We start from the raw sequence: 27920 nt of genomic DNA on the forward strand, positions 1-27920 counted from the left end.
TTTTGGGTGACACAACCCTGAAGCACACATCAAACAGCACTGCTGCCATGGGAGGAGCATTAACCATTCTTTCAGAAGGACAACAACGCTGAGAGGTGAGAAAGACACTTTTTATATAGCAAACTGTAGCTTACTTTTAGAACTATAGTATCAGGTGACAAATTAAGCATCTGTTGATTCATAGGAAATGTACAAAGTAATGTTACCTAATCAAACAAGTTAATGGTTCTCTAAAAGGTTAGTTTTTCGGTCTGCCACTATCCAGAGCCATAGATAGTTGCCAAAGTTTGTTACTAAAGAACTGCAATGAGACTGTTGCATTGATAAAGCACATTACTTCCATGCATAAATATAAATGAGTCTATCCAAATACACATAGTTTCCTTTTGGCTTTAATGGTACACTATGTAATTTGCCATAATGTTACACAGTTTGGCATTTAACTCATCTATCTGGCTTTAATTCTATTTCAGCAAAATTTATGGCAAAAAACGGTTACTTGAAAAACATTGTCAGTACAGTCGAGTTTGCCTCTCCACAGATCTAACTTGACCTGTTGGCGTCACCTGCTTCTCTCCATGGAAATGAGAAGTTTAAAGCATAGTTTAATTTTACTTTTAATTTGCAGTGGTGGAAAAAGTATAAACATTGTTACTTAACTAAAAGTACAGATACAGGATTTTAAAATTAATTAAGTAAAAGTATCACAGGGAATACCCGTTTCAATGTTATTTTTAGAATAAAAAGTATTTCACACATATTTTTTAGAACTATTTATATGAAGTAAGAGTTGGTGTATTCCCTAAGGAGAACCGTTTGGCTTTTCTTGTTGTTGTTGTTGTTGTTGTTTTATGGCGGTTGGCATTCTTGATTGTTCCACTATCAGAGGAGAGGACGAAAAGCTCCAAATAGAAGTATACAGGAAACCTGCTCTTTGGCTCTAACCACCCACTACAGCACAAGCTGGGAGTGATCAGAACTTTACAACCCAGAGCCCAAAAGTGCCTACCAGCTCAGAGGGCAAGAGGAAAGAGGAAAAACATGTCCGGAATGCTCTCTCAGCCTGTGGATACAACCTTGGGCTTTTAACAGAGTAAAGAGAACAAAAAGCTGGACAAAAGGGACAAAAGGGAAACAGAACATAGAAGGAAGGGTGTTTCTATCCCTTATGTCTCAAGACCGTCGGAAAAACTGCAAAGAAGTTTTAGACAACACGAAATCCATTTATTTTAAACCAGGCAACACTTTAAGACAAAAACTGGACACCCTAAGGACAAGAAGCCGACACAAAAACAGAGCAATGTAGTTTACTCTATCCAAAGCAGTGAAGAAAGTTGTAAAGAGCGTTACAGGTGAGCGTTATAGAGTGCCTTGCATCTTTGACTTAAAGCCTCAAACCACTCCTTTGAGGACAGTGAGGTGGAGATTCTAAGCAGGAGAAGAGATGGTTTGAAAGAGGAGATAAAGAGGCCATTTTTGTTTAAAAAAAAGAGAATCCTCTTTAAACAGGAATGGAGGTTTAAGTTTCAATTTACCTGTAATATACAACAGCCCTAGCCATTCGGATGCTAAGGTTCTCAACAGTGATGAGAGAACTGCAGCAGCTAACAATAGGATTCTATGGCTCATTACAGGGCAGTCTGGGGAACAAATAAGATACATTTCAGGGTTAACTTAAAACTGTACCACAAATAGATAAACAGGACAGGCTATCATCAGGAGACTCGGCCCGGTGGGGAGGGCCTACTCAGAGTAGGATAAATATCTTGAGTTCTCAGACTAGATCCAGAGATTGAGAATGACTCTTGGATGAGAATCCAGAGTCTTGTTTTTCTAAAAACAATGTCCAGAATATACAACTGAAGCTTTTTCTACATGAAGTTAAAGTAAATATTTTCACTGTAAAATGTGCTTAGGTAAAAATAGATACCTAAAAATGTCACTTATGTACAGCTGTTTTACTCTTGTTACTTTCCACCACAGTTCATTTGTGCCTGTTCAGATAAAGTGTCTCCAGGTTCTTACCTCCACCTACTGCTACTATTCCTGTCCCCTCCTACTCCAGGGCCCACTAGGAAGCCCTCCAATAGAGTACTTTTAATGCTCTTTTTATAGTCAATTCGCATAAATCAGCTTTGAGGAAATGACAGTGTAGGAAAAAGGAATACATTTTGAACAAATGCAGGAGGAAGAAAAAAATTAAATATAAAAATAATTAACATAATCACATAAAACAATCAAATATAAAAAGTTAACGTAGGCCAATATGTACTTTTAGAGTAAATACATATTTTCTCTATTAGAGACCTATTAAAGTGAAATTGAATGCTTTTGATAAACGCTTATACTGATTTTGGATCAACAAAAATATATTTTAAACATTTATTATAACCTTTAAATGTATATATCTGTTTGCACAAAGCAGGGACTTAGAACCTTTAGGCAAGATCACCATGAATGCACAAAAATGACCCCCTCAAACTCAAATGTAGTGATGTGACAAGACTATACAGTTTGCCAAAGGTTTCACCAGAAGTATTGCATAATTTTCCTCAGTTTGACTATTTTGGTGACATTGTACGGATCGCATGAGTTGGACATGTGCAGCAGATGTGACACATGCAGGTATTAATTTCATAATTGGTACCTAGCAACCATGTTGTAAACAAGGGCCAAAATCTATAGAAATTACACCATTGTTGTGATTTGACAAATCACCATTATTTGTTCAACGATTGTTTAAACTGTTAGAAGAATATTGAAGGTCGCTTATTGATGACCTCAAAGACGGATTCTGTTTTAGAACTCAGCTCTTCTCTCAACTTTTATATTTCAATATTTCTTTACAAACTGCAACTTAACTGATGTAAAACTATGATAAATATTGAACACAGGAACTATCCCACCAAACAAAAAAATCCTTAGAAAAACATGCATTTGCACTTTAAGTGGATATCTAAAGATTTTACTTTAGTATTCAGTATGTTTACTTTGACATGTCCTGTTATTTTTGCAGGTCTTTTACAACACTTAAAATGGATTGCGCAACCAAGAACATAAAGTGTTGAAAAATGTCTGCTGCCCTGCTCCTGACCCTCCTGCTCTGCTGCACCTCCAGAGGTAAGTGGCCCCTGAACAAACATGTACGCTATGAGTTTGAGGAAGAACAGCCCGATGTGTCGTTTTACCATCACATCCAAGGCTTCAAACGGCAGTATGCCACAGCTTGCTTAATAAACCAACAGTGCAATTAGAGGCTATTAACATTTTGTAATGAAAGCACTTTATAATGACTTGCTAAGTGTGAGCTGCCCGTGGTAAGGAGAGCTGTCAGAGGTTCACCTTCCCTCCAGAATGTTATGGCCTTCAATTAGCGTTAGCTAAGTTAGCTGAGCTTCAATTAGCATGTAGCGTTTAGCTTGGATTAACAAACGCAATATAAGTATAACAGTTTACTTTTGGATGTAAATGAAAGAACCTACACCAAGGCCAGTTCACCAGAAGCCCACCTGAAAAAAAAAGAAAGCGTTAGGTTTATTAGGGAAAATACGGACACTGATGTTGATGAAGAGAAAGAGTGGATGCAGACGGCAGTGGTTTTGCTGCTGCGGTGATGCGGTGATAAGATAAGATAAGATAAGATAAGATAATCCTTTATTGTCCCACATGGGGAAATTTCGTTGGTGCAACGCAGGTAGATACAGAGGTAGATACAGAAGAACAGATCACTTATAGGAAGTCTGAAAAACACTTTCAGTAGAAGATCTCCTATAAATAAATAAAAACTCCCATAGACAAATAAATAAATAAATACCATTGCATGTGATCCCGACAGTAATGCGGTGATGATGAGACACTAGACTGGAGCGAAAGTGCATATTCTTGTGTCTTGAGAAGTGACTCGTTAGGGTTTTAGGTATTTGTAACATTTATACTCTGATGTATATATTCAGCTATCTTAAAGGTTCGCTGTGTAACTTTTCAGTAGGTTTCATCTAATCTGATTTACATCGGCTAGATTGATATATGTATCACTCTGAATTGAGTTCCACACATTTATCAATCTGGGAAGGCTCTCGCTGAAAGCAGTTGAGAAAAGGCAGAACGTCCCGGCTATTATCTGAACGTGAGACGACAAAGGGGCACAGCAGCGGAAAACAAGCCGATAAAATCAAATTGTTATATCTAGTTAAAGGTGGTATGGACGATTTGTTACAGCAAATTTTGTATCATATTTCCTCGTGGCGTGGATAAATCATTTGTTCTGCCACGTATCAATCATAAAACGCACCTACCGCTCACCTGCAGCCGCGTGTGGTTCGTCCCCACGTTTCCGCGTGCCTAAGCGCATTGATCTATCATAATATAGTTCCCTCAGTGTACGGGGCAAAATGAAGACGGAGAATGACAGTTCGAGCTGACACAGAAGTGGACAGAAATCTACGGGAGACGAGAGATGCGAGGCGATCCGTCGCACCAATAAACAAACACACGTGTGTGTTGTATGAGTCCGCACAGGGGAGTGCGCATGCGCACTTCCGCCTGCGTTCTCAAATCGCCGAAAAATCGTCCATACCGCCTTTAAGAGAAAAGCAAAGACATCGTTCCCTCTACAAATAAGTTAGGTTTAATTGCCTGCTTCTCATGTAGAAGTTATTGTTTGGCCTGGAATGCGCCACAGTAGGGAAGCTACAAACAACTATAAAGGAGCTATAAACACCTGTAAATGAATAAATGCCAGATAGGAAACTTTAATACCATATAGTTGAACATTTGAGGCGAAACAATAACATCTCTCTTTTAACTTCAAAATTTGAATGTCCTTTTTTCGGCTTTGCGAACCCATTTATGCTGCTGATGCTAACTCGTCCTCTGTAGCAGGAGGAGCCGAGATGACGCTGCAGCCTGAGACCCTCACAGTCCTGCGCGGAGCAGAGGCCCGCTTCACCTGTATCACCAAACATCCACAGTGGGGCGCTATGATCTGGCAGGTGAGAGGTAAGACTGTGCTGACCATTCCTCAGCAGAACGACCCAGTGCCCTCCACAAACCCCAACATCACAGCTGAGAGGGTGTCCACATCTCAGGGAGAAGGCTGGAGTCTAATCCTGAAGAACACCCAGAGGCAGCACGAGGGAGTGGTGACCTGTGACCTCCAGGAAGTAAACAAGAGGACGGCTCAGCTCAATGTACAAGGTCAGTACACCACAGGGAACATCCTTTTATCACAGTACTAACCCGTGTATGGACCCATGGTAGTAGAAATGACACTTTTTTGCCTACAGCAATTTACAATGCATTTTTGTCAACATTTAAAGGTAGACTAACTTTTCTGATAGAGGGTCTGCCATCTGGTTGTCTCCATGGAGATGTTTGCCTGAAATGTACCAAAGTGTGGCATTACACCTATCTACCATACCTTTATACCATACCTAATTATTCAATGTAGTGGGGTTTCCATTGCTATAAAAACAAAACAAAGGGTTTTGCAGTTTCTTATTTGTTCAATTACATCAATTTCTGTAGCAAAACGTGATTTAAAAAACATAAATTCTGCAGGCGTGGGTCACCTCTCCACAGATCTGAGCTGTTACTACTAGCTTTATTGCCAAAAATGTTTCAATCCTAGTCCGAACATTATCATTTGGTCTACTGATTATTTAGAAGTTGGGCTTTATTTGACAGGACAATGCAGTGTGAAATGGGAATGAGACCGCGGAATGACATGCAGCAAACTGTTGAGAGCCAGATTCAAACTCACAATGCTGCGTACCACAAGTGGCACTGAAAGGTTCTGTTTTCAAAGCTTGTTTGTTCACTCTGTGTCTTCTGTCTTGTCATGTGATGTTGTTGTGAAAACACAAAATAGAACCGGAGCACAGATGTAAAGTCATATACAAATTACCCTGCATGCATCATGGAGAGCGTTCAGCGCTCTAAAAAAAGAACAATGGGCAGAATGTTGAAAGGAAACTGAGCAATAAAGCTTAAAACAGAACAAGAACAATCATGATCATTGTAAAACCACATTCTGGACTGGGATGGGACACTCACTGGTTTAAGGAGGCAACTGAAATATGGAAACGTGACCAGCACCCACTATGAACCAGGAGGAAGGGGCCTTTTTACTCTCCCACACTTGTGTCCTGAAGAAGTCACACTGCAGATGGCGCTGTTCTGCCTTGGTAACTGTGTAAATCAGCTGACAAGATACTTCACAGCAACAGATAAATGTTGCATGACTGAAATTTAAAACCCCTGTGTTACAAAAAAACATTTGCTTTTAACAACACCAAAAAGATTAATTCTCACATTTTGATCATTTTAGCTCTGAAATGCATCCAACCATCTCATCTCTCAACCACCATTTAGTCTTATGATTCAAACTACAGGGCTGGGATCACAATGTCCCTCACAATGTCACTCATTTTTCAGAACCAAATACATTCTAACAACAAACCACTATCTGCACAAACTTAATATTTGTAACTTCTGTGTAAAATATTTTTTTTATTCCCTGTTTTATGCTGACTGTAACAGCTGTCATGGGACTACAGATGAAAAATAGCCTTTTGGCTAATTCGGGCATATTTACAGAAATGTTTATTAATATGCACTGTCCCGGGAATAAATACATGAATAAATACAACATGAAACACACCAGTTTTAATCATCCAAACAGTTAATGTGAAATTTATTGAACAAGTTTCCTTTCTCTAAACAAGCAACAACATTTGTAGCGCTGTCACATAATTCTTCAGTGCACCTCCTCCTCACCAGCAGCTGGAGCCTTGCACTCTCTGATTTAGCTCTAATGGATACATTCAAACAGAACTGTCTTGTTTTAAGCAATCATATTTTTATATGTGTATTAAATCTGACACACAGACAAAATACACTGTAGGCTGTAGGAATTGTATAAAATATAGTGACAGAAAAGCAAAAGCTCTATTGATTTAATAAATAAATATTCTTAGTTGATTTATTCACAATTTATCGATCTAAAAGATGCAAATGGGACTTTGGGTTTTCAGATTTTACGGCTTAAACCAATGTGTATGGAGGAGCATGTTCCCTTTGCTTGTTTCTCACCATTTTGATTGCTTTAAGACCACTTATTGTTTTACTAGAGTTTAGATAATTCCTTCGCAATTCACGCTTCAACACTTCTCAAACAAACTTTCCTCTGTGACAATCGAGCACCATTTACTGCACATCCTAATGAACTGCCCTTGATTTATTAGGTTGCGGTGGACCGATCGATGCGAGAAAAGTTTTTAGTGTTTTGGTAAAAGCTGCGCCTTAGGGATCCGCAATGAGAAGCAAATCATTCCCATCTCTATGGCCAAGTGTTTGATGGCCGCGCTCAAATTCTTAATGACAGTGGGGGCGCGTCTGGGGGGTTCAAAATTGATCGGCCGCTAGATATAAATACCAGGTGCAAAGTGCTGGACTCCTCACCAGTCACAACAGGCAAGATTTACAGTCTATGGTTGGCCTCTCGTTACCCCGGCGACTACACTTTGGGTTTGCCCTGTGGAGTGGAGAGGAGCGGGAGATAAGCATCAGCTATGTCCCTGCACTTCTGTTTAGGACATACCCTAGTTCTTATCTGCAAAAGCACTGCGGAGGAAGGTTGCATATACTTACACGTGGGAATTCCCTTTAGTAATTACAGCTTGATATCTAAAACCGCCCAGAAGAACCAATCCCTGCCACTTGTGCATACATTTGTAAAACGCAAATGTAAATGACTGTAGAGAGATGCCTGCTGAATGAATGGGGTCACAGAATTGAAGAAACAGTGCTTTTCTAACATTTTTATTTACCTTACTTAAACTAGGTCCAAATTGTCCTCTGCATTTGACCCATCTCTAAAGGCCGCTGGGGAAACGGGTCAGGAGCATTAGGCGAAAACATCTCCAGAATTAAATAAACTAGGTAGCATGACAAAAATTTGTTTCCCGAAAAGTTTTAGAAGATGTAAATTTAGTACTGCCTAATATCTTATTGTGGAAGTCCAACACATGGTAATGAGCTTTGGGTAATGACCGAAAGGACAAGATCGCGGATACAAGTGGTCGAAATGAGTTTCCTCCGCCGTGTGGCTGGGCGCTCCCTTAAAGATAAGGTGAGGAGCTCGGAGTAGAGCCGCTGCTCCTCCACGTCGAGAGGAGCCAGCTGAGGTGGCTCGGGCATCTGTTCCGGATGTCTCCTGGGCGCCTCCCTGGGGAAGTGTTTCAGGCATGTCCCACCGGGGAAGACACCTCGGGCCTCAGGGACTGAAATTGGGTCTGACGGCTTTAACATTAGCATTCGTGCAGTGTATATTAAAACATATAATTAAGTGGTTTAGGAAAACAAAAGTTTGTCCTTTCATCTTGCTACTTTTGTCATCATGCACATAAAACTGTGAGACAATAAATGCTCAAATGAAATGTGGTAATACAAAACCATCTAGGCTACAACACAGTACAGTATTATTTTTTACTGAGTTGGATCTAATATTGTTTTGTTGTTAGATCTATTGTTTGTTGGATTTTCTTTTGTGCATCACAGTTTTGCGTGCAGGTTTACAGCGCTCAAAGGAGGAGGATGGAGGAACAAAAGACTTTTGTTTTCCTATCCAAATTCATTTATATATTTAAACATGCTAGTGCTAATGTAAAAGCCAGTTTGAACCACTTTCAACCACTGTCGCTGTGTAAACGCAAGTAAGGGTACTTGGTGGTTCCTCTTACTAAATCGAGACTTAGTTCTTGGTACTGTCACAGTATGTGCAAAAACGTCTCACGCATACATAGATTCAATAGAAATGTTTCCAGACGGCATTGTCCTTTACAGAAACACATTCAATTGAGACCTCATCTTAAAATGAGTTAATGAATGACTATTGCTTCCAAAGTGAATTGCACCAGGACCAATGACCCTCGCCTCCCAGTATATCACTGGAGGAGCATCTCCAGTCACGAGGGCCACAAATCTGCTCTGACACATGCAGCGTTCCCAGTGGTGTGTGGAGAATCAGGCCCCATGTGGACGCGCACCATCACCGGGACCTGACACAGCCCTGCCATTAATTGTCCATCCTGGCACGCCCCGTTAACAGTCAGCAACTCTGCCTTGATTTGTGCACTGCAGAGCCCAATTTACTGTTGGATAGGGCCCGTAAATCCAGCCGAAAGCTACTGGACCGTTCAGCTTGTGCCGTCAGAACTGCTCCCGGCACGAGTTAATTGTCCAACATGAGCCTGATGTAAATATGAAGAGTCACACGGCTACACTTTAGCTACTATTCGCTCTCCGCTCACCGACACACCTCGAGAATCGATACGGCCGCTGCATGGGCTGTTGCGAACAAACAGACTCTGCAATGGAGCTGCAGAGAAGGCTTCTTTGATATAAATCAGAGATGAGTAATGAAGAGCATGGGGTGACTGGACCGTTGAAATACATTTGAATCAAAACTTTCTCACATTAATGTAGGAACACATCTGAGTTTGTGCATTTGGCAGAAAAAAAGCTGTTTGAATATTCAATTAGACAACATCAGATGCATAACTTGACATAACAAGACACTAAACCTAATAAAGCACAGACAGGTGATATGTCAACAGATCTGAGACATTACAAAGAAACAGAGAAACATTTAAATGGTAAACAGAATGGTCACATTAATGTAGCACTTTTCAGAGGACGAGCACTCTACCAACTGAGAAATATAAAAGAGTCCAAAAAAATCAAATATGGGTCTGTGACTGAGTTGTTTTAACCAAAGTTCAAGATTGTACAGGGCTAAATCATTTAAGAGTGGAGATGCAAGTAAGTCCATTTAGAACTTTCAACATGAGACAGGCATCCCGAAACATCTGATAATGTACAAAATGTACAATACACAATAATAATAATAATAATAATGTAAAGGCTCCTTGAGTTTTCAAATACAGAACAATTTTAGAAATAAATCACTGAGTGTGACGATCTGATCAGCGCTTTCAGGAAGCACAGACTTTACATCAGCAGATTTAACATGTAGCCAGCTCTAGCCCTCATCTAAAGAACTGCCTCATCAACAATACCATGAAATAAAAACATGCTCAGTGCAAGTATAAAAGATTGGAAGGCAAAAGGATTGGCAAAAAACTGAGCAAAAGGCAGTTAAAAGGTACATGGAAATATAAACAAAAAATATTTTACCATAGAATAATTTAAATAAATACACAACCTGATATTAATAATAATAACAAAAAAGAAAACAAGTACTGTGATAATGTCAGGGTCATTGTAAAATATCTATGCCAATTTAACCTAGGTTTAGCCCTGATTTAGTCTTGGGTTTGTCCTGGTTCAGTCTAGATTTAGTCCTGCTTTATGGTTCAGCCCTGGTACGGCACTGGTTTAGTGCTGTTTAGTCCTGGTTTGAATAGTCAAGGGTCCGTTAATTAGTAGGTAGATTAGGTGGAACTTAAATACTTAAATAAAGGTACTTTCAGTAGTTACAGTCGTATTTGGAGTGGTCTTTTACTGATACTGGTTCTTACAGTATTACTTATATTGGTAGTTTTTGGTACTTATTTGTACTTCTAGTGGGATCAATGATGACAGTAACACTTAGTGGTACTTATGGCATTGCTGTAAGTGGTAGTTCTGGTAATGTGATAAGGGTTAGGGTCCCCTTAAAACACCCAGGCAAGTCTGGCTAAAACAACAGTAAGTGGCATTCTTTTATAACAAAATATAGAAAAACAAAACAAAAATAAATATCCAAAACACTAATGAAATTAGCTGCTATGTAGTACGATGTGCCAAGTTGTTCAAAGTGCAAGTAGTTCCTAGCGCAGTATGGTATAAAGTGTGAGTAGCGCTAAGTATTTAGGACAGTACAAATGGCCAGAACATTTAAAATGGTTAATATCTAATTCTCAAAGCAAGACACCCCAAGCCTATAGACTACAGCCACACGAACACGCCTACAGTTTTCCCACACAGCTGACAATACGAGCGCAAGTAAACAGAAGAGGAGCACAAACACAGGAGCACAAATGAGAGCTATAATTGAAGAGCAGAATAAATGGCAGATTGTTAGCCTACTTATCAGCCATAATGGAACAACACCAAATATGGCAAGCAGTGTATTTACCTTAGTGTTCAGAATACCATGCCTCCAACACCTTTAAGCCCAACAATCAAAACAAATATAACCATGAGGAAATCAAATTGGGATCAAAATGTGCAACTACACACAAACACCAGCCAACAGCAATGTAGAAGAGTGCAATAATAATCAGTGCAATATAGAGGTACAGTATAAGCAAAAAGAAGTAGTGCAATGTAGGGGTTTGTGCAATACAGATAAATTGGGTTCTGAATGTTGTTCGTCACTCTCTGGGTTATACAATGTTGCAGCTGTACATCTGTGTATATTGTGTGTGTGTATGTATTTATCTCTTTGTCAACCTACCAGGGGGTCTGCAGATGGAGATTAGCCTCAAACTATAATCTGACATTCTTTGCATTTATTTAAATGTTCATTATGCACTGTTCCCCCTTTTCCTTAAAAAGAGATAGATAGATGCACACCTTTAATAGATAGGCTGATAGGAGGGAGGGGGTCCTGAAGCTCACATGTGGTGCATTTACTGGTGCACTAGAGTGGGAGAAAAACAATAGTTATACTTGTATTCACGATTATAGTGATAGTTTGTGGTACTTGTGTCGGTATTTATATAAGGACTACTTACAGTGATACTTAGTGGTACTTAAATTGTACTGGTAATGATACTTAGTGGTAAGTGTCTTGGTAGTTATAGTACTACCTATAGTGTTGCTATCAGTGGTATGTAGGTCAAGTGGTAGCCTGGTGGTATTAGCAATTGTTAACAAAAAGACAGTAGAATCGTGTTGTTATGAAAATGATTGACAGCATAAAATTGGCTTAGGTAACACTTTAAAGTCCTCTTTGCATTCAGCCCACTGTTAGCTTCAGACAAACTGGAACTATGGTGTGCAACATTAGGCCTACACTATGATTAACAGCTGAAGAAGTAATTATGTTGGATAACATCTTGTTGCTATTTTCCACAAACCTTATCTCTCATCTGTCAATCATCCTGAACATCTCGAACGCCTCATCCGTACACGTCAGCCTTTTGTTCCCATGTAAAGCTTTGTCCCTCCTGCCCCTCCTCAGCAGCTCCCCATATCACTGCATGTTTATGACATCAAATCAACGCTCGGAGGAGAACAGCGACAGCCAATAACGCGCTCACAACATCAGAAGGCCCGCGGCTAAATCAACTCAGACATGTCATTCCCGTCGACAATACTCCCCGGCTTCTGTAATCATCTCCTTGTCCGTACCAATCGCCCGCTCGCTCCACAGTGAGAGCCCATACATGAGACACTGTAGCGCACGGACCTAAGTGGCTTATTTGGCAGCGAGCGAAGGAGAAAAGTCTTTGAGGCAAGCGATCAATCACCGAAATGGAATATAAAATCATTTAAAAGTGCCGAATGAAAAATTATCTCTTTGCCTTTACAGCGCAGTCGATACTAATATTGGCATCCCTGGCAAATATAATCAAATAAGGGTGTGGAAAAGCTGTTATTGTTTGTCTCACAAGCTACAATTGCGAAATTCATCTCGTGAGATTTTTTTCAATTTTTTTTGCGGTCAATTGTTTACATTTGGTAGGGGTAACTTTACTGTGTTACACCTCTTGGGAGGCTGAAGCTTTAAAAAGCAGTGCTAACATGACAGCAAAACTTTAAACATATCAAAATTGTGTGGCCAAAATGGTGTTTTGTCCTGTCCCTAGTAGATCATTTTCTTGTTTTTCTTGCTCAAAAAGTTAAAAGATAAAAATTTTCTCGCCCAATTAATTTCAATTTACCTATAGATTTGACTTTTTCCAGTGTAAACAGACAGGTTAGTTAAAATAGAAATGGAAAAGTAATTAATCCTTACGATAACACAATCACCATATAAAATGCTACACGTTGTCTACAGTAAATTCTAAACTAGAAAATCTGCAATGGCTGAAGCCATTGCTGGAGTGTCTGCGTCTCTCCCTCTCCCTCCCTCCCTCTCTCCCTCCCTCTCCCCCTCTCTCTCAGTCCCTCTCCCTCCCTCCCTCTCTCCCTCCCTCTCTCCCTCCCTCTCCCCCTCTCTCTCAGTCCCTCTCCCTCCCTCTCTCCCTCTCCCCCCCTCTCTCTCTCTCTCTCTCTCTCTCGCTCGACTGGCTCCGTCACAAAATTCTAAAGAATTAAAGAATAAAGAATAAAGCCTAAAGAATAAAGTCTACCTTTCTCCCTCTCTCTCCCTCTCCCTCCCTCCCTCTCTCTCCCTCTCCCCCCCCTCTCTCTCTCTCTCTCTCTCTCTCGACTGGCTCCGTCCCAAAATTCTAAAGAATAAAGAATAAAGTCTACCTCTCTCCCTCTCTCTCTCTCCCTCCCTCCCTCTCTCCCTCTCCACAATACAAGAACACATAGTGTCTTCGCGTGATGATGTCACGCAGACACTATGTTCTTGTATTGTGAGTGATGTCACAATTTTTTATTATTATTATTATTATATTTTCCATTCCCCCTCTCTCTCTCTCTCTCTCTCTCTCTCTCTCTCTCTCTCTCTCTCTCTCTCTCGCTCGACTGGCTCTGTCACAAAATTCTAAAGAATAAAGCCTAAAGAATAAAGTCTAAAGAATTCCGCAGACACTCATAATGCCCAAATTCATTTAAAATGGGGAAAAAGTACGACAGAGTCTGCATCTCATGACTTCTTGGGCTTTGTCAAAGCACTGGAAGACAAAACTGTGAGGAGACCTTGCTCAACACCCGGTCTGGAGAGACGGGAGATGGCGGAGGAGAGTGGATCGGGGATGGAAGACGTTCTGGACGGCGTGGAGGAGCAGCCTTTTCTGCCTGCACGTGCCCGGAAACGTAAAAAGTCCCTTAGCTCGTCCGAGGGTTCTGGGAATGAGCAGCAGGATGAGGCTGAAGCTATTGATGTCCGGGGTGAGAGCAGAGACTGTAAGGTGATCATAAAGCTTGCACAGGATAGTGCATCCTTTAAGGAGTGGAATTCAGTGGCATTGTCAAAGAGCCTAACTGTAGCTGTGGGAGTGATCAAGAGTGCGAGTGTCCTTAGAGATGGCTCGCTGCTGGTCGTGTGCAAGGACGCGGCTCAGCAACGGAAGGCGATTGGAACTGAACGTCTGGGTGGAAAGGACATTCTTGTGTCTAATGCTGAAAGAAACACGGTCAGAGGAGTTATCATAGGTGTCCCTACGGCGACGTCTGTGGATGAAGTTAAGGAGAATTTGACGGGAGTTACTGTGGTGGACGCTAGGCGTTTGAAGGTGACCCGGTTTGGGGTAAGATGTGACAGCTTGTCGGTAATGGTAACACTTGAAGGGAGGTGCCTGCCTAGTAAGGTGTTCATTGGGTACATGTGCTATAGCGTCAGGCCATATGTTCCGCCGCCCCTGCGTTGCTTTAAGTGCCAGCGCTTTGGGCATATTGCAGCGGTCTGTAGAGGGAGGCAAAGGTGTGGTAAATGTGCAGGAGATCATGAGTATGGGAAGTGTGACGTGGGTGCAAAACTGAAGTGCTGTAACTGTGGGGAAGAACATAGCTCTGCCTACGGGGGATGCAGGTTTAGCAAAAGAGCTGCTGAGGTGCAGAAAATAAAGGTCTCTCAAGGTATATCCTATGCAGATGCAGTCAAGAAAGTTTCAAGTAACGAGTTTAGAGTAAATACAGAGAGAGGAGCCAGCGCTGCTCCCAGCCAGGGCGAAATGAGAGAGGCCAGCGTGGCTCCCAAGAAGTGTGAAGGTTTCAAGAGTGGAGGTCCCATGTGTGCAGGTTCCAGAATTAATGAGAATACCCTGGTTGTGGATAGAGAGGATTTTGTACTCTTTATGGTGGATGTTGTAAACTGTGCTGCTCAGACTCAAAGCAGAACTGAAAGGATCAGGATCATTGCTAAAGCTGCAGGGAGATTCCTTGGAACAAAGGAGCTTGATTGGGCAGATATAGAAAACAGGCTAAAGGCGCTAAATGGGAGTCGGAGTGATGGGGGTCTGCTTGTGGGGAGTCAGAGTGATCAGAGTGACGAGATGGGGGTGGGGGTGGTCTCCTGTCCTCGCCCAGTCTCGTAGACGCACGGCTACCAAGCGGCGACATCAGTGGACATATTAAAGCCTATAGAATGAAGCCTGAAGAATAAAGCTGTACGGTGGAAGCACCGAACGTCAAAGAAGGAGAGGAAGATGAAGAAGAGTCTCCCTGGAATAAAGCCGGTCACAAAGACATATCATGACCTCATGGGCTTTGTAACACCAAAGCAATGGAAGGAGTACTTTTACGGACTACGACAGAGTCTGAGGACTACGACGACAGAGTCTGAGGACTACGACAAAGTCTGAGGAATAAAGTCTGGCGGTAATGCAACACTTGGATGCCAACCGCCATAAAACAACAACAACAACAACAACAATACTTTTGCAAATTCTGTAAAAAGTTTTTCAAATGTCAAAAGTAATAGCACACGTACTACTGTGAAAGCGATCATAATGAAGTATAACTTGTTGAAATCGGTTGAAGCGTTAAGGAGTTGAAACTGGCTAAATGGAAAATATAATAATAATAATACAAAATTTGTGACATCACTCACAACAATACAAGAACATATAGTGTCAGCGTGACGTCATCACGCAGACACTCAATAAACTTAAGTTGTCTCAATGACCCAAATATAACAAAGTTATATAGGACTTGGGGTCAGAAGTTCTCCAGAGGTACAATGCTAAATTAACAGAGATTTTATCCATGCAGGATGCTATTATTAACGGAGGGCACATGTCAATCAAGTGTAGCCTTTCTCCAAGCATATGCAAATGCTCAAATAATGCGTGACCAAAATGCAAATATTGCAACGTGCCTTTTTTTCTTCCCAGAAAAGGGCAGAGTGAGGATCTTGGGGCAGTCGAGGATTGCTTTGAAAGAGCAGTCAGAGGAGTTTGAATGTCAGGCAGAAGGATGGTACCCTCTGCCCACACTGCACTGGCATCTCAACAGTAGAGAGGTAAAAGCACAATATAACTATATCAGGCCAGTGTTTCTGTTTGTATTTGACATTAGATATATGATGAAAATGACACTATCTTTATGTTTTTTTTCCTCATAAAAAAACATAGTTGTGTTTTGTTTAATTACAACCTGTATGTTCTCCTTATTATTCATTCAGACTGAGATTAACAAAGTACTACAGACTTCAGAACTAGGTATTTTGGCCTCAAAACTCCTGCCATGGACACAATAAATGGATACCTTTGGCGCAAACTTCAGCAGGAAAAAAGGCCATCACTAAGAAATGGATGAAACAAACTCAACAAACAATCAAGGACTGGACAGACATTATAACTGAAATAAAAAAAAATTGAAATAGTACATTTGGTCGTAATTAGAAAATGTTTTCAACTTTGTTTCATGCTCTCTCTGTGTTGTCAGCGTTTATTCTCTAGGATGCGCTGTTAGCATGCTAATTTTTGTTAGCTTTACTGTGACAGTAAACTCTGCTCTGGCCTCTAATGTTTGTGAAAAGCACTTATAAACTCATCACGGTGATTAATTTAGATGCTCAGAATGCATTAGTGAGCAATAACTTTAGACCAGAAAAATGTATTCGTTATTTTTGTCACGTTTTTAAGACTGGATCTGGTACAGCACCTTTAAGATTGTATTTTTTAGTGCATTAGTTGGAAACAGGGGCGTCAGATTGGGGAGGTAAAGAGTACTTGTTTACCCTGGGTCCAAAGCAGGAAGGGGCCCCTCACAAAGTCTGTATGGTGCATTGTTGTATATAGAGAACATATAGTGTGGGCCCACTAAACCTTTGTGCTACTCTCATGGTTGGAAACTATTTTTTTCCAGAATACAAATAATGTAATTACCGGTAACAGTATTTCTATTATATTCTTCTATTTGTGTATCATTAACAACTCATTAAACTGCCATTGTTTCTTTGCTTTAGCCTCAACTATAAAGTATTTACCAGTACTTTAGTGATGCACTGTTACTTTCTGTGTGTGTAGGTGAACAGTGCTGATTATAACATGAGCTCAAAGGAGACTGGACAGGGTCAGTTCTCTGTCAGCAGTAACCTCAGTGTCAGAGCCTCCTCCAGCTGTGACGTCCACTGTCTGGTGTCCGTGTCGGCCATGAGAGCGCCACTCAACAGCGCCGTCCGTCTCACTGTGGGTACGAAACACTGCAAACCTGGCAACACAAGATCATGCAAAATTCATCTTATAACAATACTATTTTACCCAAGTATAGCAAATCTCACTATGTACCATAAGCCCATCCATAATCGTTCAACAGGAGAAGCAGTGTCTATTATAATTTGCTTTTATGGTAAATGTCTTTAAACCAGGCGCTTATATCATTTATATGTATAAGACTAGTTATTAAACCCCTTGACTTGTTATAATTTCCCCATCAAGCATCATTTGGACCACCCCGTTTTTTCATTTCCAAATTCGGATGTTAGTTAGACCAAATGCAAACGTTATAAGTATTGGAATATAATATAAAAAGAGCTAATTCATGAGTTTGAAAGCCTGAAGTTACATTTGCATTTAGGTTTAACCTCAATTTGGTTCCATTTACTACTGCACTTGTACCACTTCTAAAGCACTTACTCTGAACAAACTTCTGCCTGGCTTGAAATAGAAATGAGAATATTAAACAGTCACTGGGAAACATTGGTAGTCAGATCTTTAAATCTGCTGAAGTTAGTGCAGATTTTTTTTTAATGTATTAGTCAATTTCAATTTGACATAGTACAGTATATTATTTTTTTAAAAAGCTCTAAGGGTGAATGCATAATGTGTTTTGATTGATTGCAAATCTAGTGCTATTGTTGTGCTATTTGCAGGTTAAATAATATTATAATATGGGCATGCAAATAGAATAAGTGTAAATATGGGTAAAGTCAATAAGTAAAGTGGGACAGTCAAGTTTGATCCTTGTGTTTTAAATCTGTGCACTTCAATAACTTACAGTTCACCTTTACTAATCATAGGCGTGTGCAGAATTAAAAAATACAAGTTTTTTGTCTGTATAGATTATTTTTTTTAATCTGATCAGAAAAAAACATCTCGTAGGTTCAAATGAAACATTTAACAAAATAAGACATTCACAGATGTTGCTTCTATGTTATAGTTTTTGGTTTTATTAATATTATTATTTTCACAGCAAAAATTAACATATTTGTACCTCCAAAGATCTGACTTAAGACTAACGTGTTTGAGAAGGAATACCAACACCTGTATGTAATATACTGCACATATTTTTAGATATATATTTCCCTGTTGTAAAGTAGACATTTAGAGCTTTTCAAAAATATATTTGAGACTTTTTATTTTAAACCAAAAATAGTGATAGAAATAATTGTGAAAAAGCAGGTTCAATCATATGAATTGAATATCAAACTGCTGATAAAAAGGGTAAAATGTGTATTAGAAAGCCTAAAGTGGCTGTAGGTGAACTGTCTGTTACGAGCCTAGTTTAAATCGCACCTTCATTTTGCCCATGTTAATTTGTATGACATCTTCATCAGTTGCAGAGGTGTTGGAGGATAGCGACTGCATCGTTGCCGTGGCGTTACTGGGCTCTCTCTCCGCTCTGCTGTCGCTCGCCCTGCTCTGTATCGGCACTGTCCTCTGCCTCCGACAAAGGGGACGAACAAGTAGGCACTTTTTTTTCCTTCTCCACTTTGATTGCCGGAGGTGAGAAAGCGTTACCTCCCCTATATAGAGAAAGTGTGATTAAAGTATAATGAGGGAGATAGGCGGCTGCACACTGTGCACACTGTGCCACTGTGGCTTGGCACTGCCCCATGCTGACCTATTCCAAGGGCACGCAGTATTTTTCTGACAAAGAGAGAACAGTTGTTGTCAGCACAAAGCACCACTCGGCAGGATACGGCAGGCAGGTCACAGAGCAACTGCTGTGTTATCCTGAGCAAGCCGTCACGTTTACAATGTCGTATTTTACAATTACGACGCCATAGGAAGTGATAGAGGAGTTCAACATGCAATCAGCCAGCAGGGGGAGTCAAGAGCTGATGTAAGCAGTTTGTAAAAAGCTCTACTGTGAAATGGCAAGCTCATAAAGGCAGAGGAGAGTTGTGCAGCATAACTGTAAAAACTGGAGGGAGGGAAAGGGTAGTGTGTTTATATGAATTGCAAAATGTAGATGTGAAAAGTAAAAGTGGCAAGATATGAATGGCTGATGGTTACTACATTTACATGCACAGAGAATTCCAAGTGCGCTTAACAACCAAATCAAATTCACATAAATTGTTTAGACCACTCTTGCCCCAAATCTACAACTATTACATCTAATAAAGTATATCTCAACCTTAACGTGCAGGTCGTTGCTCACAAGTTACTATTTGCTTTCCACAGCACAAATATACACATTAAAGCTCAGATGGTTTTTACTTTCACTTTAACGTAGCAGGACAAAACAATGACACAATAAGTGCTAGTCCGCAGAGGAGGGGCTGATCTAAAAAAAGTGAACACCTTTAACGCATTAATCGTAGTTCCGTATTCCTGACTTTACTTGCATATTGTACATTTGGTTTGTATTATACAAGCTAGTTGTCTGGTTTTCTTGGCGTGCATATGAGCGTAGTGAGTGGCACAAAGTACAGACATTCACATTTTTGACGGAGATTTTCTTTTTCTATAGGTTTTGCTAGTTTATCCATTCTAAAGTACATTACAAACTTGTGTTGTAATTATGATACAGAAAAAGCAGGTCTGTGTGTGAGAGATAACTAACAGCTCACCTCAGAATGCACTTTGTAATCCCTGTGACTGATTCAAGGCGTGGGGATTATCAAAAAAATAGTTGTGACCCTTTCTCCCTCCCACTGCCGATTTTCAACCTGAAACTTCTAATACACTCATCCTTGCTCTGCTGTCACACTTAGATTGGCATTTCCTACAAGTTGGCAGAGTGGTTGGCACAATGACCAAGCTTGTGGGTTTGATCACTTGGATGTCATCGATTTGAATAGGTAATAGAATATACCTTAACCTTAACCTAGGCTACAATTCATTCTTTTCATCATCACAAGTGACTAGACAAAGCTAATTTTAAAAATAACTAACCCATATTTTTCCTTTCAAAGATGAAACATGAATAAATAATTTGCAAGGTCATATATTGTATAGAGATGATTGATATCCAAATAGTTAAGAATAGTCTACTCAGTATTTTGATATGTTTTTGCTTTAAGCACACCACAGGAAATGTACCTGATTCGGGGAGCTGGGACCTGACTATGGGTCCTTGTAAGGCATTTTTAAACTGCTGTACTCCTCATGTGTGTGGTGTCAGGGATATTTGTGGTATCATCACCATAACATCAGCCAATAAAGTATTAGAGGCATCAGAGGCAAACAGAATGATCGACACAGCAGTACAGCATGCAAAATACAAAAAAATAACTCACCTCTTGTAAAGCTATACATTTAAACTGCAGCAATCACATCCATTGCTCTGCAAATTTGACATCCAGTCAAAAAAACATTTAGAGTTCCTCACTTGCACAGTATTTACATTGTGAGGGTTGAGCTGATGCACATTAGCTACTGTAAACACAATACTACTTTCTGTGTTGTCCATCACCAGCTTTCTATACGAACATTTTTTCTGATCCACGTTTTATAATAATAATAAATAATAATAACTTCTATTTATATAGCGCTTTTCAGTGACCCAAAGACGCTGAACATAATAAAAAAGGGGGGGGTATTTACAGACAGGGGGACAACACGTACAGAACACATTAATATACAGATAAAATGAACAAGACAGAAGAAGTAGAGAGAAAAAGATGGGGATGTAACAGGGGGTAGAAGTGTAGGCAATGGGGTAGAGGAGGCTAGGGGTAGGGGAGGTCATAGGCTTGGGTGAAGAGGTATGTTTTTAGGCGGGATTTGAATGTTGTGAGTGAGGGAGAGTGGCGGACAGGTTGGGGGAGGGAGTTCCAGAGTCGGGGTGCTGTTCGGGAGAATGCTCTGTCGCCAAAAGTTTTGAGTCGGGATGTTGGTGCAGTCAGGGTGAGAGAGGAGGAGGATCGGAGAGCTCGGGTGGGGCGGTGGGGGATGAGGAGGTCAGACAGGTAGGGGGGGGCAAGGTGGTGAAGAGCTTTGAAGGTGAGGAGGAGTATTTTAAAGTTTATGCGCTGCTTGATGGGGAGCCAGTGGAGAGAGCGGAGAACGGGAGTGATGTGATCACGGGACCGGGTGTGGGTGAGGAGGCGGGCAGCGGAGTTTTGGACCATTTGGAGTCTATGGAGGGAATGGGAGGAGATGCCAGTGAGGAGGGAGTTGCAGTAGTCAAGGCGGGAGGAGATGAAGGCATGGATGAGGGATTCAGCAGCGGGGAGGGTGAGGCAGTGTCGGATTTTGGCGATGCGGCGGAGGTGGAAGTATGAGGTCTTGACGATGTGGCTGACATGGGGAGTGAAGGAGAGGGTGGGGTCCATGATGACACCGAGATTGCGTACCAGGGTAGAGGGGGTGATGGTCGAGGTGTCGATGCTGAGTGAAAAGGGACCAGTTTTATTGAGAGTGGATTTGGTGCCAATGAGGAGGAGCTCTGTTTTGTCACTGTTCAGTTTGAGGAAGTTGAGAGTGAGCCATGATTTTATTGTAGAGATGCAGGTTTCGATGTGGCTGAGGGGAGGGTTTTGGGTGGATTTGGTGGTGAGGTATATCTGGGTGTCGTCAGCGTAGCAGTGAAAGTCCAGGTTGAGTTGGCGGAGGATGTGACCAAGGGGGAAGATGTAGCAGATGAAGAGGAGGGGGCCGAGGACTGAGCCCTGGGGGACCCCCTGCATTACTGGGGAAAGGGTGGATGAGTGACCGGAGAGGGAAATGAACTCTTGCCTGTTGGTGAGGTAGGATGTGAGCCAGTCAAGTGCAGAGCCCTCAACACCCAGTTGGCGCAGCCTTTGTAGGAGGATGGAATGGTTTATAGTGTCAAAGGCTTAAGGTTTATGAAATAATAACAAAGGTTTGCCTTGCATCTAACCTAGAAGTGCATTACGTTGATCGTTTTGAACACTTCATGGTGGTTTCTGACCAAGGCGTCAAAGTTTGCATTCAAAATCTGTAGTGGACGCACGTCAAAGGTCATCCTTGAAAAAAAGGTCTTGATCTCAATGGGTTCTTACCTGGTTGAATAAAGGTTAATAAATATTGTTTCTGTGGTGTGTTCAAGAATTTGGTGCAGCGGGATTTGAGCGTTCACGCATCCTTGTCATCATTCATCTGAATAGCACGAGACACAGATTTGCATATAGTTCCACGTATGTCCAGTGTCTCAAAATCATTTTGACAGCGTGGTCTGAACATAACATTACAGTATGTCGGTGTAATCCCTCATTCGTCCAGGCGTGTTCCATAGTAGAAAAAATTTCAGTTGTAGTCATCTGGACTCAGTTTGAAAAAATAGACGTTTCGACTCTCATCCAAGAGTCATTGTCAATAAAAGAATTTAGATCGAGAACTCCGATATTAATACTGTTCTGTGGTAAGACCCGCCCATTGGGAGGAGCCTTCCTGAAGTAGAAAGAGTTGTTTGTTTCAACAGAAACTCCCCCTTGTATCTACCGAGCTAGCCTATTCAGAATCTTAATGGCCTATTAGAATCCTCTTTGTCTTTGTGAGACCCTGGCTCAACCACCCTGAGTACCTGATTAGCATCTAAATGTCCTGGTCCTGGTCCTATACCTTTCCAGGGGTTCAGTATTCCATTATAGATACCAGGAAGATTGAGAATCTGAGCCCTCCATTTCTGTTTAAAGAAGGTCTTTCTTTTTTAACAAAAATAGCTTCCTTAACTCCTCTTTCAAACCATCTTTTCTCCCTGCTTAAAACCTTCACCTCACCGTCTTCAAACAAGTGATTAGAGGCTTCAAGATGGAGATGCACGGCGCTCTGAGGTCCTGAACTTGTATTTCTTCTGTGCTGATAAAGCCTCTTGTGTAGAGGCTGTTTTGTCTCACCTATGTAACGTTCTATACAGCTTTCTTCACTGCATTGGATCGAATAAACTACATTGCTCTGTTTTTGAGTCGGCAACTTGTCCTTTGGGTGAACCAGTTTTTGTCTTAAAGTGTTTCCTGGTTTAAAAATAAACAGGGACTTCGTGTTGTCTAAAAATTCTCTGCAGTTTTTCCGACAGGCCAGACACATAAGGGACAGAAACACCCTTCCTTCTCTGTTCAGTTTCCCTTTTGTCCTGCTTCTTGGTTCTCTTCACTCTGTTGAGAGCCCAAGCGGGGTAACCACAGGCTGAGAGGGCATTTCGGACATGTTTTTCCTCTTTCTTCTTGCCCTCTGAGCTGGTGGGCACACCTTGAGCTCTGTGTTGTAAGGTTCTGATCACACCCAGCTTGTGCTGTAGTGGGTGGTTGGAGCCAAAGAGCAGATACTGGTCCGTGTGTGTAGGTTTCCTATATACTTCTATTTGGAGTTTCCCGTCCTCTCCTCTGATCGTGGAACAATCAAGAAAGGCCAAGCGATTCTCCTTAGCGTCTTCTCTTGTAAACCTGATATGTGGGTCCACAGCATTGATGTGATCAGAGAAGGTTTCCAGCTCTTGTTCCTTGATTGTTACAAACGTATCATCGACATAGCGAATAACATTACAGTCTCAAAGCGAGTTGCTTTACTCTATACAGGAAACAGCTGATTCTTGGTACACTAGCTTTTGTCTCGCCTTCAGCATTTCATAAGATTTTAAATCTTGTGCGATTCTCCTCGCTTCTGTGACATGCACTTTTTGTCTCATGTTTAAAATAGTTTAAGCCTACTCTAAAACTAAACTGAACATAATTAGCTTGGATTTGACCTCATATATCTCTATAATTTCAAAAGATTACAAAGTTAATAATAGTTCTAACATTAGGTGCACCATACTGCTTCTACTAAACATCACACAATGCATTTAGAGCACACCATTCAATTTATTGTAAACATGTCAGAGTTGACCAAATAAAATGTCAGCGTTAAGCTCAAAACATTTCAAAAACAAGAACGACATGGGAGGCAGTTATTTTACTCGTGTGAGGAAAAATGTTGGAGGTCTCACTAAGCATGAACTAAACTAAACATGAAACAATTGCCGTTAAAACAAACCAGTGCAATATAACAAACACAAACACGTTGCTAGCTTTCTCTGCGTCTCTCCTTAGTTTTATTGGTTCAGAGTTTAGCAGTCCAGGGTTCACAAAAGTTCACAAAACACTCCACATGTGGTTCATGATCCCAAGATAAACACACACAATGTCAGTTTTCACAAGTCCTTGTTTAGACATTAACAGTAGCTTCTTATCTTGGGTTCAAACAACATATCTTTTGCCTAGACTTGATTTAATGTCTAAAAATATGGGGCCACTCTGACCATCATTTACTGCAATGATCAATACAAAAACACTTATATGTGGTTATACTTTCATGGTTTTATACCGATACAAATGATAAGACCTATGCTTTATTCACATTTTATTCCATCCAAATGTCGCGTCAAATATATAATTCAACTTTTGATTTTTCAGGATCATATTACCAAAAGGACTATCTTCTTCAAAAACATATGCTGCTATATATAGAAAATATATTATAGAAAGCACCCTGAAGACTTTTGACGGCACGGTAGCAGGGATTTTTAGATCATGACCGAGCCGATCCTTATCCTGTAAAAGAAGTAGTTTGGCCGTTTCCTGGGGCTAGCTCCATCTGCATCCTACTTATTATATTGCGCTTTTGTAGCGGTCTTAAGGACCTTTGGCAACCGTGAAGAAGCCTTACAAAAATCATTAGTGCTGGTGCATTCGCTTTCCAATCGCAATTCACTCCAGGCTAACATATTACAGCTACAGCTAAAGCTAATAAACACCAGGACATTTACAACTTTTGCCATTGCAGCGTAAATGGAATAACAGTAGTGTGGTCAGTGAATAAACAACAAGTCACGGCTCATTTTCTTCCACTTTTGCTATTTTTCAGAACTGAGCCCGCAGCAAACCATAAGGTACAGTCAGCCATTTGTTTTACATAAAGCGAAATCGGTATCTCCGTTCTCCTCATGGTCACGTTTGACTAGGCACGGCTATAAGTCAATTTAGCATACATGGCTAATGCTAATTCTTCAAGTTAATAGGCTTTTGTTTTCTCTCATTAAAAAAGATTGAGACATGCATTTTTAAACCACACATGCATTAAATATAAATCTTAATTACAATTCAAATAGCTGATATAACAAGTAGATGTTGTATGCTACTTGCTGGTTTTGTATTTGTCAGCCATTTTCTACACCCGAATGCATTTTAAGCATGAGTAGTTTTGAAGACTTATCCCTCAGGGCACATGAGAAATATAAAAGTTGAAATATTGTCATTTTGAAGCAAAAAAGAAATTACCTGCTACCAACACTCCCACGAAATGACTCCTGGACATGTGGACGGTTAAAGGTTAGCCCCTGTGATTGGATCATTCATATGGACATTTTGCAGGTTCAGCCAATCAGAAAGCAGGGGGAGCTCGGTTGCTGGGATGGCAGAGGGGAAGGTCAACCTGGGATATTCTATCGACAGAGGTGAGAGAAAGATACAGCATTTTAGAGTTACATTATAGTTTGTGAAAGCTTACATTGTACATCTGAAAGTGTCCAGGATGTGCTGTGGTTCTTAACCTTTTTCAGTCCGATCATTAGCATTTGCGACCCCCAAACACACAAAATATACGACCTGCAAAATTATAAAGTTTCATATTTCTAATGTTTGATTTTATTTTCTGGACATAGACCTAGAAACAATCATAAAAAACAATGACAATATGATCAATATTTGGATCATCTGCCCATCAAACCCTAACCCATGGCGTCTGTTTTGAATGATTAATACATGAAATTGTAAAGCGACATTGATTACCTAGAAAAGCTCTGTATTATTATTCATGATTTTCAATTATATTCAATTTGTTTATTTCTATAGTCTTTTCAAGTCACCTGGTTCAATATAGATGTGTATGAGTAAAAGGACCTTACTGTCAAAAAATAATCACAACATTTTTTATCTTTCTGTTAGAATAGTTATGAAATATCCAGTGTATTATGTAAAAATAAATCACAATAAACAATATCACATAGTTAAATGTACTGTACATAAATAAGCATAATTAAGCTGATAATGCAGCCTACCAGGTAATTGTACACAGTCAATTTCTTCACTTTCTAAGCCATCTCTTTGTGATGTCAGATTACATTATGCTAACTGCTGTTTTCTTATTCACAGATACCTTCTTTAATGAACTCATTATTGGACCTCCCATCCCAATTACCATCTCGAACGCTCGTGATAAGGTATTATACACAACTGTAATCCTTCATTTAGGTATTTGTAACACAATCCATGCTATCTAAAAGATTCAGAAGAATGATAGTTGACAAAATCATGTAAAGAAAAAACCTTGAGGCCTGCAGAAGGCCTGGCAGAAACAGAATGTGAAAATGACGTTTTTTATGGCTGTAATCTGCTTAGTTCTGCCCGGTGATCTGAGATTGTCGATGTTTATGAGGTAATTGTGCCGCCAAGGGTTGGACCTAATGGATTTATTGATTCAGTTGAAGGCTACGTATTGATAAGTATGGTGTTATATCCCAGCATCTAATAAAGATCTGGAGAAGGTTAGCGCATATTAGTTCAAGGTCGCAAGTTCTGTGGAGGCACCAGTGCCTTTTGCAGTTCCTGTAACTCTTTTTGTTTATGGCTCTCATTTGCCATGTTTTGCACATTTTATTATCACAATATGCATGTCACAGTACTATGTTTACTGCGATATTGTGGAAAGGTTAATAGAATTGTAGATATGCTTCTTTTTCCTTTTAAAGAAACAGACTTGGGTGTCAACCATTAATGTCATAGTGCAAGGAATTAAGATTTAAAAGTGCTTAATAAAAGTGAAAATGACTTCCGGATGTCAGTCGAAATGTCTCTTTCAAAAACAGTGTCCAACCTTTAATCCTTCATTGCCTACTCTGAAATGGAGCAAAGGATCATAGTTTATGTAGTTCTCTCAGCAAGTAAGACGTTTATTTGATATATTGTGACAACCCATGATATTACTATTGATTTTGATAATATGGTATCAATATTTCAGTTATTGTTACATACCTAAAATCAACTTTGACATGCAAAAGTAAAAAAACATTAGCCTAATCATGAAATGTTCCAAAAATCTGCAAATCCTTCACTGCATTTTAGCTTTGGTGTCCATGAATGTCAGCACATTTTTGTTAATTTCTTGAAAAAATAAATAATAATAACTGCAATCTCTATTTATCCACCGAGTCACATCCAATATTGCCCCAAAATGTCTAAATACGATATAGAAAAACAATCAGATGATTTATTTAAGGTGAATGTGTTCTTTATTGTCCCTGTAGAAAAACCTGATCCCTGCGATGCATCCTTCAATTCATGTATTTATTTATCTATTAATTTGCGTTTTTTTCCGTGTCAGGTTCCTGATGTTGCCCCCTCCAGCAGCTTGTCCTTCCAGAGTGACACCACGAGCGAACTGAGCACTAAGAATTTCCGCAGCATTACAACAGTGTGATAAATCCTATACCATATCTAATATTAAAACCTTAACACTGTATATTATTATTTCATAGCCATGTTTGCTGTTGTTTAAGATAGATACTATATATACTTTACTGAGTGTGTTATGTATACATTGTGGGCATGATTTTCATTGCAGGTGTAGATTAAATGTACAGATGTGTACGGTGACAGTGTTTTTGTTTATGGGCTCAGTAGGGGATGACAG

General features: G+C 40.3%; 1 protein-coding gene and 1 pseudogene across 1 annotated transcript in view; both read left to right on the forward strand.

Moving 5' to 3' along the window:
- LOC140374063 (immunoglobulin superfamily member 5-like) lies at positions 1–27875 on the forward strand (annotated as a pseudogene).
- The window catches only part of get1 (guided entry of tail-anchored proteins factor 1), a 222610-nt gene that overhangs the window by 24805 nt on the left and 169885 nt on the right, over positions 1–27920 (forward strand). The window lies entirely within an intron of this gene.

This window comes from Eucyclogobius newberryi, unplaced genomic scaffold, assembly GCF_026437365.1.
Source record: "Eucyclogobius newberryi isolate DKJ021-1_F unplaced genomic scaffold, fEucNew1.0.hap1 SCAF_10, whole genome shotgun sequence".
Lineage (NCBI taxonomy): Eukaryota > Metazoa > Chordata > Actinopteri > Gobiiformes > Gobiidae > Eucyclogobius > Eucyclogobius newberryi.